Here is a 19915-nt window from a genome sequence, read left to right as displayed (position 1 = left end):
ATTTTAAACACATTATTTTTGTCGTTGGAACACAAAGCTCCTGTTTTCTATTAGCAAATGAGAACTAAAATAAATTACATTAAGCTATGCTGTCAAAAGTCCTTTCTGCAAGATTATTTTCCACTGAAACATTTAATTGAGCATAGTTTATGCATTGATAATAATCAATATATTCATTCCCCAGTGAACTGAGAATCAAATTCCTCTGTTTGAAGGAATCATTTATGTGTATTTTGTAGGTTCATTAAATAGAACAAGTGAAACCCATAGCTGCACAGTATTACCAAAATACTTCACTGAATAAATTGTGATTCCTTTACTGACTGATGTACTAATTAAATTCATGTGCCATAAAGTGATACAGAAAATAGTTTCATTCTTTTTTGAATGAAATTCTTTCTTCTCAGTTTTAGAAATTAAAACTGGAAAATGTTTATATTTAAGTCAAAGTGCTTTCAAAACTAATCCTAGGGAGAAAGAGAATTCTGAACGGGGCAGGTCGTTGGAAATGTGGAGTTATTCCCCGCCAGGCCTTTCTTATGCTCCAGCCCCCAACCCTTTTATCTGATTCTGAAACTGCCTTAGACATAATTGGGTTTCTTAAGACCTGTTTCTCTCACTGGACACGATTGTGAACAAAGAGGACTGAAATGGGAAAATAATTAATTTTAATGAGAGAGACACTGGGGAAGTGTGAGTGGCTCCGTTTTCTTTGATCTAAAATAATCAATGTTCATGCAGCAAATAGAGCAGAAAGATTACAAGCATCTAGTCCTAAACAGAGGTGACATGTTTATACAATCTAATGAAATCTCTTTTTACAAACCATACTCACAATTGAGTTTGCCCAATCATGACAGAACATCCTGGACCTCTGTATTTTTAATCTTAGTTTGTACAAACTAAGTTGTACAAAATAGACATCATCAAAGGTACACAAGGGTGGGCCCAGTTATTTCTAGCTCTTCAAGCCACAGATGTAGAATTTTCTCCTTTTGGTGTGTAGGGCTTCTTTTCTTTTTCTTCAGTTTTTATATGAAAAATATCCTACCTGCATTTTATTCTGACATGTGAAAGGGCTGTAAGCTTCTCTAAGGTGAAGGCAATACCATGTTCATAATAGAATCTCAGCATCTCTCACAGTGCTGTGTTCTGTGGGCTCAGTAAATCTTTGTGGAAATGAGTGAATGAGTGAATCACTGGTAAGCCTACCCTGAAGTGTATCCACTGTTTACATTTGTCTTTCTATAATTCCAGTCTTTTATAAGCATGAATATTTGTATTTCTTGCGAGAGGCTGGAAAATATTTACAAACAAATATTTTTTTGTTTTTCTATGCCCTGACATCTTAGTGGCTCAAGCTTTTTTTTTCTTTGATTTATAAATTTAAGGTCACTTTGGGCAAGGTGGCTGTCTAGGCAGCTGTCCTCCACGTAGTGGTCCAGGGACCTAGGATGCTTCCATCCTGAGGCTGATGAGGTGACAGTAGCCTTGATTACTGAGAGAGACCTTCAGCCCCTAGGTACAGGGGCAGGGTTGCAAAATGGACCAAAGGAAAGACAAATATCTATAATAGAGAGAAGAAGAGAAAGACTAACCTAGTTTAAAATATTGCCTGGGGTAACTGTCTTTTTAGAAACTGGGGTCAAGGAGTGTTTTCCCATACCGGAAAATAGTATGTTCTTAAAAGCCAAGGAAAAAGAAGAAAGAGGTAGAGAGAGGTTTGAAATGTGCACCGTCATGTAAGAACAGGTTAACAGATAATCATCTGGTTAGAGTTTTCTAGACTGTTGGCAGAACAGGTTAACAGATAATCATCTGGCTAGAGTTTTCTAGACTGTTGGCAGAACAGGTTAACAGATAATCATCTGGTTAGAGTTTTCTAGACTGTTGGCAGAACAGGTTAACAGGTAATCATCTGGTTAGAGTTTTCTAGACTGTTGGCAGAACAGGTTAACAGGTAATCATCTGGTTAGAGTTTTCTAGACTGTTGGCAGAACAGGTTAACAGGTAATCATCTGGTTAGAGTTTTCTAGACTGTTGGCAGAACAGGTTAACAGGTAATCATCTGGTTAGAGTTTTCTAGACTGTTGGCAGAACAGGTTAACAGATAATCATCTGGTTAGAGTTTTCTAGACTGTTGGCAGAACAGGTTAACAGGTAATCATCTGGTTAGAGTTTTCTAGACTGTTGGCAGAACAGGTTAACAGGTAATCATCTGGTTAGAGTTTTCTAGACTGTTGGCAGAACAGGTTAACAGGTAATCATCTGGTTAGAGTTTTCTAGACTGTTGGCAGAACAGGTTAACAGGTAATCATCTGGTTAGAGTTTTCTAGACTGTTGGCAGAACAGGTTAACAGGTAATCATCTGGTTAGAGTTTTCTAGACTGTTGGCAGAACAGGTTAACAGATAATCATCTGGTTAGAGTTTTCTAGACTGTTGGCAGAACAGGTTAACAGGTAATCATCTGGTTAGAGTTTTCTAGACTGTTGGCAGAACAGGTTAACAGGTAATCATCTGGTTAGAGTTTTCTAGACTGTTGGCAGAACAGGTTAACAGATAATCATCTGGTTAGAGTTTTCTAGACTGTTGGCAGAACAGGTTAACAGATAATTATCTGGTTAGAGTTTTCTAGACTGTTGGCAGAACAGGTTAACAGACAACTATCTGGTTAGAGTTTTCTAGACTGTTGGCATACACTGCTGATTTTAAGTGGAGGCAGCTGAGACTCACGGGTGGGGGTGGGAGTGAAGCAAAGAGGAAGGCTGGGTGGGTGACCCACGCCCAGCAACTGAACCAATAACTGCAATTTATTTTTCTGGTTCCTGGTTCATTAGTTCCTGGAACTCATTTACCGTTACTTCCTGAAACCACATTTCATTGAAGAAAAGCCCCATACAACATTTTGATTGAAAATTCTCAACTAAGCCTTTATGCCCTTTCCAGTTTATACAACATGTTAGTAGAATTTCTCTGACCTTGCTAATAGTGAAACTAAAAGTTCAATCATATCATCTCTCTGGCCTAGAACTTAATTTTCTCCTTCAACTAAGGGAAATCCAACCAAATAGTGTCTTTTATTATTGACTGATCATAGTTTTAATCTCATTGAAGAAGCTAAATTTCAGATATTCCTTTTTATGTCAATAAACTAGACATTCTTATTTTATTGTTTTTCATTAAAAATATTTTATATAATTATTAAATTCAAAAAATACAACAACATTTCAGAGAAATTTTGGTATTTGTTTTACCTTTACCTTCTTTTATGGCAAGCAATCTTGATTTTGCATATAGAGCTATAATTTATTCTTTAACTTTTCTATAATAAACTTAAATAAAACAGGATCAGTTAAAATATTTAATAATAGTGTGGATGGCATGTAGATTGGTAAAAATTCATGAAATTGAAGTTTAAATAAGTAATGTCTGAGAAGTACTGATTTAGCCACCTCAAGAGCCCATTTCTAGGATCCTTAAGGCTGGATATGCACCCTTCACTGGCAAGGTAACAGAAGGTGAATCTCAACCATGGCTGTACCTAGAACCCTGGGGAACTTTCTAAAATGCTGATGACTAGACTCTACTTTAGACTGATTAAATCAGAATATCTGAGTGCGAGGCCCCAGGAATGGGTATTTTTTTAAAGCTTCCTAGATGATTGTTACGTGAAGCCAGGGTTGGAAACCACTAATACTAGGTGTCTTCAATTCCCTTCAAAATGAGCTTCAAGACTAACTTTTGAAACCTCTCTCTCTATATATGTATATTTATATATTCTTAAGTATACAGTGAAGCTAATGGACCAGTAGGCAAAGAGGAAATTACCTATCTGTACAATTGATTTTGACAACCATTTGACCTCTTGTTCTAGGCCACCCCACCCTGCTCAAGCCAAGCTGCCTCCACCCCACAAAGATGCCCTCCTCATCCCAGCCAACCTCTGTAATCTCACTGGATGCTGTGTAATGAAGAATGGTAACAGTAATAATAACAAGCTTCCATTTATTGAGCTCTTACGGTATACTATCTTTTGCTGCAATGCATCAATGAATATTAAGGTACGTACAATATTTTGCACAAATGGAAGTATATGTCTGTAGGAAGAAATCTTCATATGTAACTTCCTTATAAAAGAGGAATTTGTATATGCATTTTTTAGCTTTTCATTTTGAAACAGCCTCAAACTTAGAGAAAAGCTGTAAGAATAGTGCAAAGAATTTTCTTCCCTGAACTATATGAAAGTGAATTGCTGACATGATGCCTCAGCCGCCAAATACTTTATTGCATATTTCCTATGAACAAGGATATTCTTCTATATGACCACGAATACAGCCATCAAAATCAGGAAATTAACACTGATACATTATTTATCTCAGATTCTATACAAATGTCACCAATTGTCCCAAACATCCTTTACAGCAAAAGGAGCCAATCCAGAATCACATGTTGCATTTTGTTTTCTCTTTAGTTTTGTTTACTCTGGAAGAGGACCTCAGGCTTTCCTCGACTTCCGTGACCTTGACGCTTTGAAGATTACAGGTCAGTTATTTGGTAGAATGTCTCCCAGTTGGGGTTAGTCTGAGGTTTCCTCGTGGTTAGCACTTTCACAACATTACAAAAGCCTCACTGCAGTCTTCTCTTTACATCCTATCACATCATGCATGATGTCAATTTGGCCTATTAATGAGGGTGTTAACTTTGCTTAATTAGGGGGTTGATGAGTCTTCTATACTGTAAACTGACTCTTTTGCCCCTGATAATTAATCAGAATTTTGTAGGAAGGTATTTTGAAACCATGTATCTATCCCATTCCTCTTCGCTCTTTTGATTCATTCATTTATTCGTTCATTCATTTACATTATTATGAATTAATGAATTCTTAGTTTATTTAATAGGCTATAATCCATTAGTATCATTACTTATTTTGATACTCAAATTATCCCAGACTTGGTCAATGAGAGCCCATTCAGACTGGCTTTGATTTTGGACGTATGCACATCATTCTTTGAGCACTTCCTGGTTTTCTTGCATAACAAGACGTTCAGGTTTGGCTTTTGCTTTCCCTGCCTCTGCCCTGATATCAGCCATTTACCCTACGGTCTTTGGTTCCTTTTAGTGCATAAAAGTAATCTGGGCATGAAGTGTGCTCATTGATTTTGAGGTGTTTCTGTTCCTAGGCCTTCTCAGTCAACCAAGCTAGCAACCTTACACACACACACACGTACATGCATACACATATATACTTTACATCATACTTATGTCTACAACTATCTCTGCATACTAGAAACCATGAGTTCATATTAATATCCCCAATTCCAATCCAACACCACAAGGTTCATTCTAGTCTTCTCCCTTTTCATGTCTGTAACTCCATTCTCCAACAGTGAGAATACTGTCTCATGTTATCCTAAATATATTTACTAATTTGATCAAACCCTCTGCATGCTTCTATTCTCCATACTCTGCTGCTACCCTCTTCCAACCCTGTATGCATGAACATCCTCCTCACTTCATTAGGTCTCTGACACTGTCCACTGGAACTTCTTGGGTTTTGATGCCTGGTTCTGAGCTACTCCCAACCCCACACATGCCTTCCTCACCTTACTTGGGCTCTGACACTCTGTGCCAAACTGCCCTGTACTATGTGAATGTCCTCCTCATCCCACTCTGATGCCCTGCAGTGGACAGCAGTTACTACCATCCAACCACTTGGACACCCTTCCCACTGCTTGTGCTCTGACACCTGTGCCTGGTCACTCTTTTGTGTGGTCCCCCTTCTTGCTGCTCAGGCTTTTCTATCTCCCTCAGGCCATATGCTGAGGCCTACTTTGCTCAGCCCCCACCTAATGCTATGTAGGTTTTTAATTCTGAAATTTTTTGCCAAATTGCCATACAGAGAGACTACGAATTTACATCCCACAGCCAGCTGACGAGCACCTGTCTCCCTAACAGCTTCTGCAATAAAGTGTGTTATCATACTTTTAGATCTTTGCTCATTTGAGAAGTAAAAAATGTATATATCAAATTGTAGCTTAAAGTGTATTTGAAGAAAAATTGAATACTTCTTTAAAACAATAAGAATGCATATTTTCATTAAAGTCCAATATTATGATTTTATTAGCACTCTTAAATTCTTAAACACCAAACTTTATAAAACAGTGCCATTTTCTCAGTTATGTAATAGCATATTTTTCTGTTTAATAACTAAATTGAGTCCCAGAAACATATTGCTGGTCCCAGATTTAATTGAAAGGGATAGCAAATTTTAATTTCTAATGGGACAAGAAAAACAACATGTGAAAAGTCTGCTTTGACTAGAACAGTTGTCAAATCAGTAATTAATTGTTTATACTTATGTCACTTTGCCTGGAAAAGAAAAATTAAATTTAGGAAGATAAAAAGCACCATCACATGATAATAATAGAAGGTCTTGGTCATTTGGTCATGTGTCCTAAGTTTTTGGAGAAAGTCACAATGTAAAACTTAGATTAACCGAATACATTTGTATGCACTTCTCTTGTTACTGTGTCTTCTGTTACAGGGTTCTCTTGTTAATGTGTCTTTTGTTACAGGTGCCCCAGCCATGAATTTAGGAGGCTAAAAGGAAACATGCCTGAGCAAAGTTGTAAAAGAGAAGTAGGTATTTTTCAGCCTGACATTGGCACACGCTAAGAAAGACAACAGTGAGGGCACCTCATGCATGCATGGACTAGAAAGAAGTTCTGTTTGGACCTCCGGTCTTCTGGTTTGGCTCATTCACAGGCTGTGAGGTGGGGCAAAGGAGGCACAATAAGAGATAAGCACCATTTAATTCTGATAAACTGTACACAGCTAAGTTAAGGGGCAGCAATGTAGTTGAGGTTTGGTAATATAGAAAGAGGCTTTCTTGTGAGGGTCATCAAAAGTCATTATGGAGCGTTTGTATGCCATATATATAAATGTTACATACATATTCATGCATAAACCATACATATTCAGGGAAATAGGCAGCCCCTGAAATTACTAGGAAAACTAACCAGGGAAGTGTAGGCTTCGTGAAATGGAACAAGGCGAGACCAATGGCTGGATGATGGATTAGTTGACCCTTGCAGTAATCTTTGAGTGGTTGATGAGGTTCTGGACCAGGATTATGTCAAGTGAATAAAACAAAAATTATCCTCATTGTTATATAAGACTGTCAGTGCCAAGAACAACATGACAAGACTGGGCGCTCGACTGGATCTGACAAACGTAAGTGAACAACACTCCATTCGGAAGGCTTTGTCTTCTTTTTCTCCCCTTCTTTGTCATCTCAGCTCTAAAAAGAAAAATATATCCTGGCTAATAAGCTTCACTTTACATGACATTAACCAGGAATTTATATTAAGTAGCAAATGGCAACTTCCCATTCTACCTCATCCATTAGGCAATGAATTTTAAATTGAAAGAGAGGTGTTTTAAAGGTCTGTTTCACATCACTGCTTTAATTTCTTGTTTGTCACTGTGTATAGATTTCTGATGCTGCAGAAACGGATAACTGCTGGCCGAAGAACACAGGGATGCCTGTGACTCCCTCTAGGCTTTTGGATGAATGTTTTGCAGGTACACCTAAAAAACTAATTTTCTTCCCTTACACAATAGATGAAAATGAGAATTTAAGATTCTAAATACCACTGCCCAATTCTCTGTCCTCTTGCTCCCCTGCTCCAACCCTCTGAAGAGCAACTATGTCTAAGATGAGACTTATGTGTCAGAACAAAAAAATGCAATTTAACACACTCTGGAATTATTTCAGAAGCAGTAGACTCTTGAATAATTTAGACTTGTCTCTGAGTTTTAAGCACCAATCAAATAATTAGATAAGGTAAATTAAGGAGGCCAGCAAATGTAATTTACCGGTCTCATCAACTATTATACATTTTCAGATTAAGTGTTCAAAAGCACTTAGAGGAATGTCAGAGCTCCTTCCTGAGGGAAGTCATGTGACCTTCTCTACCTCTCACAAATGCTCCTTTTTATATCAAAGGGCCATTTGTTTGCTCTTAACAGCAAATAGCACACTCTATCCTCCAAATGGCCACCTGCATGGTCTAACTCCCTCCCAGACGTCAGTGGGAGACACCAGGATGGAATATTTGAAAGTCATCCAAAATGTGAGGAGGGACCTGTTCTCCATCTTCACTGCTCATCCTTTGGAAATTTTCTTTCAGGCCAAAGGAGACATGCCTGAGGAGTGGACCCCAAGCAGCCTGCACTGGGGCTGCCAATGGGAGGGAGCACCTGCCTGGGCAGGAAGGATAAAGTGGGAACATGGGTCTTCTTGTAACTCACTACACCAGTGGTCTGCGGATTTTGTTGTGTATCAGAATCACCCATAAGGCCCCACCCCCCAGAGTTTCTGTTTTAGTGGATCTGGGGAAGAGCCTGAGAATTTTCATTTCCAACAAATTTCCAGATGATGTCAATACTGCTGGTCTGGGACCACACTTTAAGAACCATAGCATCCTTTTGGAAACTCTCAGGAGGAGGCTGGTGGCTGGCTAGGTATTGTACCCTCGTTTCTGTTTCTTCATATCCTTGGGTATTATTCATCCTTACTTACCCCTCATTGGCTGATTTTGCCTCCTTCCCCTGCCCTTAACACAGTCATTGCTATCAGTAGGCCTTGGCCTCTTCTTCACCCTTTAGAACACCCTTCCTCCTCTTTTCTGTCTCTTCATCTTCCTTTCATTCTCTAAAGCTCAAGTCAAATCCTATTCTTTCCACGAAGATGATTCTAAACAGCTCAAGCTCTCATTTCTCTCTTTTTTTCCCTTAAGTCTTCCAGTTTTGGTGGTCTGTAGTAAGTCTTAATTGTTCTCAGACTGATTCATGGGGTTTCTTTCTTCAAGTAAATTATAAGTTCTTGCTGGCACGGATGGTTCATAGATAAAAGTGGTGATGGTATTTAATATGGTGAATGTTTACCATGTGTTAAGCATTGCACTAACCCTTTTACATGTATCAATTTCTGAGGTATTATCATTCCCCTTTTACAAGTGAGGAAAACTGAAGAGCAGATAGTGCATAATATGTATAATATCACACAGGAGCACTTGGTGGGGCCAGTATTGAAGCCAAGACCACCTGAGTTCGCTTCAACCACTACCCAGGTGATGCAAGGGTCCCCTAAGCACCTCAGGCAAAGCACTCAGCATAACACCTGGAATATAGTGGCAAGAGCACGCTGTAAATGGCAGCCAGGATTCCAGAATGAAAGGCTGATTCCTGAGTGGTTACTGAGGGGGCTGAGCAGACACATAGCCTACGTTTTCTTGTGATCATTTTACTTTGATCAATGCCTTTTGCATTATCCTAAGCACACAGAAATGACGCTTATAGGTGTGCAGAGTTGCTTCACACATATCCCAATTGTCTTTGCACTGTGCTATTCACCTTTTATTTTCTTTTTATTTTCATGGGTGATGGCCTGTATTTGAATGAGTGGGATGGAGTTACAAGAGTGTCCCATGTTCACAAAACAGTTTTTTTTTTTTTTTTTTTTTTTTTCGAGATGGAGTTTCGCTCTTGTTGCCCAGGCTGGTGTGCAATGGTGTGATCTCGGCTCACTGCAACCTCCACCTCCCGGGTTCAAGCGATTCTCCTGCCTCAGCCCTCCTGAGTAGCTGGGATTATAGGCATGCACCACCATACCTGGCTAATTTTGTATTTTTAGTACAGACAGGGTTTCTCCATGTTGGTCAGGCTGGTCTTGAACTCCATACCTCAGGTGATCCGCCTGCCTCAGCCTCCCAAAGTGCTGGGATTACAGGTGTGAGCCACTGCACCTGGTCAAAACCGTCTTTATGCTCTAAGATTTGTCACTTATTTGGGGCCTTAATCAATAACCCCAGGACTTAATAGCTCTGCAGGGCACACAACATGTACCAATTGCCAGATGTGAAAACAGAAAATAAAATGTAACACAAAAATTCATATTTATGAATTTTCATTTTGACAGCAATATCTTTAGTAGTGAAGCCAATAATGACACCACGAAGCACTGATAATCACTGTAGCAATCTTTACAAACTCTATAATATAGCAGTTAATCCATTGCTATTCTTTTGCTCAAATTCAAATCTGTTTTTTGGCATATCTCTTAATTCTCACCAGATGAACATGTTTATAGGTACACTGAAAGCCTAGAGTATTATTTGGTTAGGATGGCTTCTTTTAACATAAGAAGCTCTAAAGTTTATATTTCAAAGAATGACACACATTATTTGTCACACATGAAAATTCTGAATATACCAAGCAGTCATGCTTGTCATTATACTAAGCCTTCCTTACAGGTAGTCTATTTATCTAACACACTTTTCTCCCTGAAGCACTGAGGTATATGCTTTTGTATACTTCTATTTCTATTTAAAAGAAAATAATGTCACAAGCAGGTCAGGCATGGTGGCTCACACCTGTAATCCCAGCACTTCAGGAGGCCGAGGCGGGCAGATCACAAGGTCAGGAGTTTGAGACCAGCCTGACCAATATGGTGAAACCCCATCTCTACTAAAAAAAAAAATACAAAAAGCTAGCTGGGCATGGTGGCATGCACCTGTAATCCCAGCTACATGGGCGGCTGAGGCAGGAGAATTGCTTGAACCCGGGAGGCGCAGGTTGCAGTGAGCCTTGCCGAGATCGTGCCACTGCACTCCAGCCTGGCGACAGACTCTGTCTCAAAAAAAAAAAAAAGAAAGAAAAAAAAAAAAAGAAAGAAAAAAAAAAAAGGAAAGAATGTCACAAGCAGAAACCACTTAACTAAAAATGCCAAAGAATCCATATCAATCTGTATTACCTTGCACATTGAACGTGAGCACCAGCAGGCTTAAGTAAACAGATGGACTTTGAGGACAATGGGTGCAATTAGCAGTGTGGACTGGGCCAGATACCTGTACAGGGATGCTGCAGGATGCCTGAGTCACTTTGTATGAGCTAAATGAGGACAGCACCTCTTAAGGACCACAGGTACAATGGTATGCTCAAGCCTCAAACTCAAGGAGGTAGCTTGTCCCCACCCCTAGGAAAGGCAGCAGAGTAGTTACACTGGTGGCAGCAATATAGAACCAAAGTGGAAGGTACTTATTTGGGCAAAGTCTTGCTTAAAGATGCAGTGAGTCACGTGCTGCAGATGGCAGGCCGTGATGGTTAACGCCTCAGCTTTGAGGTGGCCTGGCTGTACCCAGTCAAGCTTGTTGCCTGCAGAGCCCCATTTTTGGCCTCATTTACTCAATTGTTATTAGCAGCTTCTAAGCCTACTGCCTTCCCCATACACACACGGATGGTCCTTTTTCAATTATTGATGCTAATGGATGAGCGAAATAGGGAAAATAATGAATAATTGACTCCCAATTTCATATTCCTTTACTTAACACTTCCCCGGTCTTCCCCACATCCAAATATCTTATCAAAGTTTCCAGCAAATCTTAACCTTGAGGGATGTACCCGAATGTGCTTCTCTGGGGCTCTGAATTCCCAGTGCTTTTTTGTGCGTGTTGATGTGTTTGCTTGCAGGAATAGCAAGAACCTAGAAACTCCCAGAACCCCTGCCCTGAGGAGACTTGCAGAGTTCTCGCTGGAGGTCTTTAGAAGGCTGGATTCATAACTAGGTCTCTCTTAACCAAAGCATCCAGCCTCCCCTGGAAATACGATAATCTTCAGCTTCTAACAAAAAGGCTTGCCTTGTGGCGTTTAGCTTCCGGTCAGTTAGCTGTTCTTTCTCCCTCCATCCCAGATCAATCTCAGAAAACCAGGTTAGCTCTAAATGTGGCAACCATTAGGAGCATACTGTCGGTGTGAATTTGTGTAAATTTAGAAATATTGCCACTTCCCTCCAAACCTATTTCTCCCTTCTTAAATCAAGAGGAAGAAAATGGCTAATTTCTTGGCTGAAATCATTTCTGTCATTTTACTACGTACTTGAGACTATTGCAAGCAAATGTATAAATTTTTACTGAACTATATTGGTTTTTAGAGCTGAAGATTTTAGAAAGCCACTCCAGATCTCAGGCTTCTAAACGAACTGCCAGTGAGATCAAAGCTGCTCTATCTGGCTCAAGTATTATAGCCCAGGAACCTGAGAGAGTTTTGAGCAAGAAATAATCTAAAAAACAACAACAACAACAACAAAAAACTGCCTCTAATTCTGCATAGCAGACATTCACCAATTAACTGATTATCAAATGCTTTTTGACAGAGCAATCTTGCCCTTGGTATAACTTAAATAACAACAAATTGATAAACATTTATCAATTGCTGTTTGCTTTTTTTATTTTTCATTAATATATGGGAGGTTGGGTTTCTGGGTGGTCTGTTGATAGCTCAACTTCATTGTGACTTATGCTCCCCAGCCCTCCATTCTTCTCTGTCTTGGAGGAAAACCAGAAACCTCATTACCCAGTTCTTTTCCTGTGTGCCTCCAGGTTACATTTGTCCAGTGAGAGGCACCCCTGTGAAATGTCTGAGGCAGAAAAGGAGAAGCCATTTTTCTTTAGTGCCAGCTACGGGCAGTTACTCAGAGCCTCAGCTTCTCAGGGTCCTCCTGAGAAGCACCTGCTATGGGCAACTTGATCACAACAGAAGCCCCAATTTCTCTTGAGATCTCTGCACTTCGGATGCCCTAAAAGCAACCTTCTGACCTTTCCTTACCCAGCCTTTCTAATGGTTGTGCAAGCCTTAATTCCTCTTTCAACTCTCTCCAACTCATCAAAAACGTAGCATGACTTCTGTTTTCTGATTAAATCCTGACTGATACTGGGGCCAGGGATTCATTCTCTTATGCCTCTTTTTCCTCATAATACAAAAGCTAGGGGTATCAGTCAGTGAGCAGTGAGAAAGTACTTACTGAAAGCACAGGCTGGGTGTGGTGGCTCATGCCTGTAATCCAGGACTTTGTGAGGCTGAGATGGGTGGAGCACCTGATGTCGGGAGTTCGAAAGCAGCCTGGCCAACATGGTGAAGCCCCATCTCTATTTAAAAAAAAAAAAAAAAAATTAGCTGGGTGTGGTGGCAGGTGCCTGTAGTGCCAGCTACTTGAGAGGCAGAAGCAGGAGAATCACTTGAACCCAGGAGGTGGAGGTTACAGTGAGCCGAGATCACACTACTGCACTCCAGCATGGGTGACAGAACGAGACTCCATCTCAAAAAAAAAAGCACATAATTACATAATTTATATTGCAGTGTATTAGGTATAAGGACACATATCAAGATAAAGTCCCCAAATAAAACAGATACAATAATGACCGTGCATATATAAAATGTATATGTAAACAATAACTAAAAGTTTGTGCCAAGGAAAGATTGGATCAGGGAATCTTCTGGAGGCCAGAAAATCACTAAGATGTTTCCTTTCTTTCTAAAATCTTCTGCTGGGCAAATGTTCAGCAGGCAGCCTTTTTGGACATGGGCTGTCATCCTTGACTGCATCCATCCTGAGCTCTCTGATATGCCATCCTGCAGGGCAGCACTGTCACTGTATGTCAGGGGCACAGGAGGAGGGAGGCCGGTGAATGAAGAAATGTAGTGTTTAATTTTCTGCTGCTTCCTGGACACTCACAGGGTGTATCTGGGAAGAATTTGAAGCCATGAATAGTTCCATTAAAAGGTACACCTATCATTTAGAAAGATTTGGGCTTCAAGACAGAAAATGCTGACTCAACTGGCTTAAACCACATGGAATGGATGCAGGAACAATCAGAGGCCCCATGATGCCATCCACCCAGGTTTGTCTCGTCCTCTCCTCTGCTGTCCTCAGCATCAGTTCTAATTTGACGCTGTCCTCCCTGTGGAGGCAAGACAGCTGCCACATTCCTAAGTAACACATCTAGAAACAAAATAACACTGGGTGCCAAAAAGGGAGCATGGTTTCTGGTGTTTGTATTTTCAGAAACAAAGAAAACTCTCCCTCTAAACTCCCAGCATTCCACCTCTCTTGCATGTCCCACTGGCTAGAAATGAGTCACAAACCCATCCCTAAACCTATTATTGGAAAGAGAATGGGGCCGTACAAATGGGCTTAGTTCAGCCAGGATTCAGCCCTGGAAGTGGGGTAAGCCCCCTGCTTTGTGCCACATTGGAAAGGGATGAGTGCCTGATACTGAGGCTTTGACAATGGAAAATCAAGAGGGGATATATATTGGTTTCTCTAGAAATGATCTGATCAAAATGGTAGTTACTGGCTGGGCACAGTGGCTCACGCCTATAATCTCAGCATTTTGGGAGGCCAAGGCAGGAGGATTATTTGAGCCCAGGAGTTCAAGACCAGCCCAGGCAATATAGTGAGAGACCCAGGCTCTACCTTGACTGCATCCCACCAGCCCTAAAAAATTTTCTGGGCATTTGGTATGTGTCTGTAGTCCCAGCTACTCGGGAGGCTGAGGTGAGAGGATCTCTTGAGCCTGGGAGGTCAAGGCTATGGTGAGCTGAGATCGTGCCACTGCACTCCAATCTGTCTCCAAAAGAAGAAGAAGAAAAGGTAGTTACTTATTGTAACAGGAAGCAAGGAGGGCCTCGGATTTGTCAGTGTTGTTCATGACAACCACACACTTTCAGAAAGTTTCAGTGGGATTCACACCTTACTTTGCACCACCACACTCCATGGGGCGTGGATGCAATTGTGCGGTATGTAAATGTGTATTGTGTATTTTGTATTCAGCTATTCCTGGAATTCTATTTTCAATCCTGATTTTAATTAGAGGGATACTTCTTTACCACGACAAAGTCATGGTCAGAAGAGAAGCTCAACATGGTACTGAGGTCACAGAAATAGAATTCCATTACTGTGCCTAGAGCAAGCTGAGCCACATGGGTGGGAAATTTTAGACTTCAGGATTGAGGGGCCACCAGAAAATATTCAAAAATATGCAATAAATACCTTTCCACAGAATAAGACAATGCCATACATGGGCCAGCTGGAGATGACTTGATCTGGTGTTTTCTCGATGTTATTAGGGTTTTCTGCAAAAGCAAACAAGCAAAAAACAGTGGTTCTATTGTTAGCTATATTTGGGAAATGCTGAGCTAAACAGGGTAAAACAGGTGTATCTATTTCAGGACCTCTCAGAGTTGTTGATATGGTGCCACAAATTGTGGCTATCCAAACGGGGACATTATATTCAGTGTTTCCCAAACATATTTGACCACAGAATACAAAATGGAATATGATGAGACTGATGTGCAGAATCTACTTTGGGAAAGGCTGCTCAGGCCCTTCATTTTACAGCTAAATAAACTGAAGACCTGTGAAATGAAGGAATGTGTCCAAGCTTGCTCCATTAGCCAGGATTCCTCGGGAAACAAATGGAAGCATCAAGAGAGTTTGAAATTTTAAAAAAGGATTAATGTGGGCAAGATTAGGGAAGCCAACAAGATATAGTGAGACACCCAGGTGGTGACTCTTGCCACCCCAACCCTAAAGGGGAAAGAGAAGGAAGCTTGTTACTGGAGCTCAGCTGAGAGCTGGAGAAACGGAGGGGCTGCCTGTCAGAACTGTCATGGGGTAGGGAAGAAGCAGATAAATACATGACCTCAGCCTGTCTCTCCTCCTGTCCTCTCCTTTCCCACTGGTGCTGCCCATTGGCCAAATCCATCTGGAAGCCAGAGGGCGGAAGCCTGGTGATGCAGTCTGTAGAGCTCAGCCTCCCAGGCACAGAGCTGAGCAGAGAAGGGTGAGCACATATCTGTGGGGCAGGTGGGGAATAAACAGTACAATTACATAGCTAGTATTTTGTCTTTTTCATTTTTTAAAAAAAGTTTACCTCATATATTTCATAAACTTATGTAAGTTGGCTTAATAAAATTTAATGCAATATAAAACAAAAAAATGCTAAAAACATAAAGCAATGGTTTTTAAGATGTGGTCTCAAAGTGTGATTTCTAGGGGTTCCCAAGACCCTTTCAGATCTGCAAGGTCAATTTGTAATAATACTATGATGTTACCTCGTATTTTTCTTTCACTCTTTCACAAGCAACCCGTGGGTTTTCCCATGCTGAGTGACGATGTTATTGACTTCTAACGGAATGTGTGCCTGTGCATTCTTATGATTTAAAATTGTCCCATTTTAATTTCTAATATAGTAGATGATAAACATTACTCAAATAAACAGTTTCTTTGGGTCCTCAATTATTTTTTATGTAAAGAAACCCTGAGACCAAAATGTTAAAGAACCACTGATGTAAAGGTAGCAAAAGGACAGATGTGTCCAGGTGAGAGGTGAAGCCAGCTAGACTTCCTGGGTTGAGTGGGGACTTGGAGAACTTTTCTATCTAGAGGATTGTAAACGCACCAATCAGCACTCTGTAAAAATGCACCAATTGCTCTGTATCTAGCTAAAGGATTGTAAATGCACCAATCAGCACTCTGTAAAATGGACCAATCAGCAGGACATGGGTGGGGCCAAATAAGGGAATAAAAGCTGGCCACCCAAGCCAGCGGAGGCAACCCACTCCAGTCCCTTTCCACCCTGTGGAGGCTTTGTTCTTTTGCTCTTCCCAATAAATCTTGCTGCTGCTCACTCTTTGGGTCTGCACTATCTTTAAGAGCTGTAACACTCACTGCAAAGGTCGACTTCACTCCTGAAGTCAGTGAGACCATGAACCCACCAGAAGGAAGAAACTCTGGACACATCTGAACATCTGAAGGAACAAACTCCAGATACACCATCTTTAAGAACTGTAGCACTCACTGCGAGGGTCCAAGGCTTCATTCTTGAAGTCAGTGAGACCAAGAACCCACTGGAAGGAATAAATTCGGGACACACAGGTACTTGAAAGGAACTATTCTTCATGCTGGGCCCCAAATCTTCTAGGTTATCTAACAGCAAAGTCGACAGGAAACATAAGGGTTAGATGGTAAATCATCTTTAGAGCCTGAGATGTGACTTGGGTAAGTTTTCTAACAACAAAGTATAAGAAGCCCTTGTGTGGAGTTCATGTATAATGATCTACTTATTTAAAAATGACATATGGGATACTGGATAATAAAACAAAGTATCTTTATTGCAAGAGTGGTGCATTAATTTCCTATTGCTGCATAATAAATGATCACATATTTGATGGCCTAAAATCCATACCCGTTATCTCACAGTTTTTATGGGTCAGGAATCTGGGCATGTCATAACTGGGTTCTCTGCTCAGGGTCTCACAAGGCTGAAATCAAGGTGGATTGCATTCTCATCTGGAGGATGCAATGGAAATGCTAGGATCTGCTTCTAAGCTCCTGCAGGTTGTTGGCAGAATTCATGTCTTTATGACTGTAGAATTAATGGCAGCTTTGCTTCTTCAAAGCCAGCAACAGAAATAAAAGTCTTTACTGCTTCAGGTCTCGAACTTCAGGGAAGGCCTGGACCCTCTTTTAAAAGGCTCACTGATTCGGCCAGGCCCACTGAGGGTAAATGCTCTTTTGTTTAACTAAAAGTCACTTGATTAGGGATCTTAATTATACCTGAAAAAAGTCCCTTCGACTTTGCCATGAATATAATTACAGGAATGCATTTCCTTACTTTTGTCGTGTCTTATGGTTAGAAGCAAGTTATGATTTCCACCCACATTCATGGCAAGGGGATTAAGAGCATGACTCATTAGGGGTCACCCTATGGTGTATCTGTCAGAGGTGAGGAACAGATTCAACCATAATCAGAAGGGTTTCAATACAAAGGGTTTTAAATCAAAGGCATTAGCACAAGTACATGACCAAACTCCTGAGTAAAGACCTTACGAGTAATGTTCTTTTGGGCAAGATTCCCTTTGTGTGAACAACATTCTAGACTCTCAATCAAAACACTACAGTCAAAATGAGAACACAGAAATATAGAAGCATTGCTACCTTGGACAAATGAAGCAACGACAAAGATGATGTAAAAGGTGAATCAGAATCAAAATAAAGCCCCACCAGGATCCTACAAGTCTGCTACTAATTGGCTTGGTGCATTTGGCACCTCTAATCATCACTGGCAAACACTAATCATGCTGTAAAAGCTAATTAGGATTAAGGAGCATTATCCTGGAGGGCAAGGGGATGTGTATGAGGTTTTAAAGGCCCTAATATATGTCTTTGAATTTGTTAGACTGATGTTTTAGTATTTTCCAAAGCTCTCTTCCTGAAAACTGTTGAGAAGAAAGCTGATAGGATTTTTAAATGAATATCCTACAGATGAGGAGGTATTGAAGGAATTTTCTAGGAATAAACTAGTCTAACTTGGGGGTGATAATTTCCTTCTGTAAAGATGGAGGAGGCCACTCTCAATGCCCATGAAGCAGAAACAATACTTGTAGAATTTATCAGAGGAGCTCATTCATCTAGAAGACAAAGGTTACTATTTTGGGGAGAGGGGAACAACTTCAGTGGCTCTCCATGCTCTGTACACAGTCTGCTCTCAAAAATCTTGATTGAAGATGAGGATGAAGATAGTGAAGATGAAGAAAATGATAATCCTCAGAGAGTTCAAACCCCTACCTCTAAATAGCTGTATTTGCTAATAATGCCTTGTTACTGACCAGGGCCATGTGATATGAGATACAGGACTGGCCTCCAGCTGAGGAAGGGGAGAGAATAGAGAAGAGAGGGGATGCTGCCAGGTCAGGGAGCTCTTGGGTGGAAGGCAGACAGCCTCAGAGACAGATTTCACCTAATGTAAATGTTTCCCAGAATGGTTGCTATTTTTGTTCTAAGTAGTTTGCTTATGCCAAAAGTGCATATTTCCCCAACAATCCTCAGGAAATAAGACACAGAAGTCTGTCTTTAATTTTCATGATATCCTGCAATTTAAATCAGTCTGGATGCATCTGTGTGGTTTTTATTTTTTGGTATTGTTTAGATGTAATTAAGCAAATCAATATACAGGTACTTAACTATATATTACCAAGGTCATTTGTTAACAAACTTAGTTATAGGATGGAATTAAACTGTAGTAAAGATTTAAAAATCTGTAATAAATTCAATTAATATTACTCAGAATCTGAATTTATAGATATATTACCATATCTTGACAGGAATTTATATCGACTGGATATTTTGAATATTAATAAAACATAAAATTTAGTATTAATAAGTGGGACTATGGTACAATTTTAAAAAGGAGAAAAAATTGTGGTTTTTCTAGTTCTTTTAGAGTTGAAGGGGTTAATATGTTTCTCTGAGTCTCACATGATATTTGTATTTTCCTCTATGCCTATCAAAAATTTATAAAAGCTACTCTAAGATTGATTTTCTTAATTTTTGTTTTTCCTCAATTTATTTGTGTTTATTAAGGAAAACGGTAATGGAGCTAAAGGTAGGTGAGTCGGCTGTAATTAAGGGAGCTACGGTAATTAAATTATTGTAAGGCCACCCCTCGAACTGTCATTTGAAAGGATGAAAGCTTAATTTTTCCATCAACAAAGTCAATTTCATCCAAGCTGTTGTTTAGAATGCCACATGCATTTAAAAATTACATGTTTAAACTAATCAGGAGCAAATGGAATTTAAACCCATCAAAATAACATGGATAGATTGTAAATTTATGGAGCATTTTCACTATAGAAAATTAAATCCATTCAGAACATATCCAGGAGTCATCAGGCAAACAGGGCAGTACTGATGTAAACTACCTACTGTGTGAGCTTAAGGCAAAAGGGTCTCTAATAAATTCGAGTAAATAGCAGCTGAACTGGCCTCACCATGGCTTATCTGTTCAACCTGGCAAGGAAAAAAAGTTAGCATTAATTGGTATGCTCTAGGCTCTCTCAAAGGAACAGGCACTTAGAGCAATTAAGTCAGATGCAGAAAAACAGCTCTGCATTGAAAAGCTGACAGCAGGACTCCTGCACAATATACGTAATGAGTGGCTGAGGACTTTAATGGATGGAGGCTTGGAGACTAATGGACAATTAATGTAAAACAGATGACTTCCCTCGGAGATG

The sequence above is a fragment of the Symphalangus syndactylus genome, chromosome 4 (assembly GCF_028878055.3).
Source record: "Symphalangus syndactylus isolate Jambi chromosome 4, NHGRI_mSymSyn1-v2.1_pri, whole genome shotgun sequence".
NCBI classification, from domain to species: Eukaryota; Metazoa; Chordata; class Mammalia; order Primates; family Hylobatidae; genus Symphalangus; species Symphalangus syndactylus.
This window is presented reverse-complemented; position numbering follows the sequence as displayed.